This window comes from Callorhinus ursinus, unplaced genomic scaffold (genome assembly GCF_003265705.2).
Source record: "Callorhinus ursinus isolate GAN/ISIS: 27379988/994484 unplaced genomic scaffold, GSC_fseal_2.0 scaffold13516, whole genome shotgun sequence".
In the NCBI taxonomy this organism is placed as follows: domain Eukaryota; kingdom Metazoa; phylum Chordata; class Mammalia; order Carnivora; family Otariidae; genus Callorhinus; species Callorhinus ursinus.
This window is the reverse complement of record NW_027410566.1, coordinates 590-1,078: the sequence shown is the minus strand read 5'-3', so window position 1 is coordinate 1,078 and position 489 is coordinate 590. Positions and strand designations below refer to the sequence as shown.

The window sequence follows — 489 nt, the reverse complement described above, 5'->3', positions numbered from 1 at the left end:
CTTCAGGCGGCTGAGGGAGTTTCATGTTTTCTTTAGACATCATTAGGCGCCGGAGCTCTTGCAGGACAACTTTGATGCTATATGAATTCTGCCATTTTGCTAGCACTGATATGGCTCTTGGGTCCACCACTCCATTAGAACTATTAACTCCATTCATATTAATTTTTGTTACAAATCTTACAAAGGGGGGTGCTTCTGGGTATTTAGGTCCACATTCTATTTTAAGGCTGTATATTCGGTTTTCATAAATTGTTCTTGGAGGCCCAATTATCATCCCTGTCCATCTTGTAAGTGTCATGTCTTCGTCATCTTCTAGACCCCAGCTAACTGTGCCATCTCCTACTCCTTTCTGGCCTTCTTCCAGTTCTTCCAACAGTCGAAAATTGCAAGGGACTTTTACTCCCGAGCCCGTGGTGGCTGCCATCTTGCGTCGCTGTCGCTCAGTTGATAGCTTTTGACCACCTTTGCCCATCTCGTCCACTGCTCATC

The 489-nt window shown here is 45.2% G+C and overlaps 1 pseudogene; it reads right to left on the bottom strand.

Annotated features, from left to right (window-relative positions):
* Nucleotides 1-4: 4 nt before the first annotated feature.
* Nucleotides 5-436, bottom strand: LOC141372378 (ubiquitin-conjugating enzyme E2 variant 1 pseudogene; annotated as a pseudogene).
* Nucleotides 437-489: the final 53 nt, after the last annotated feature.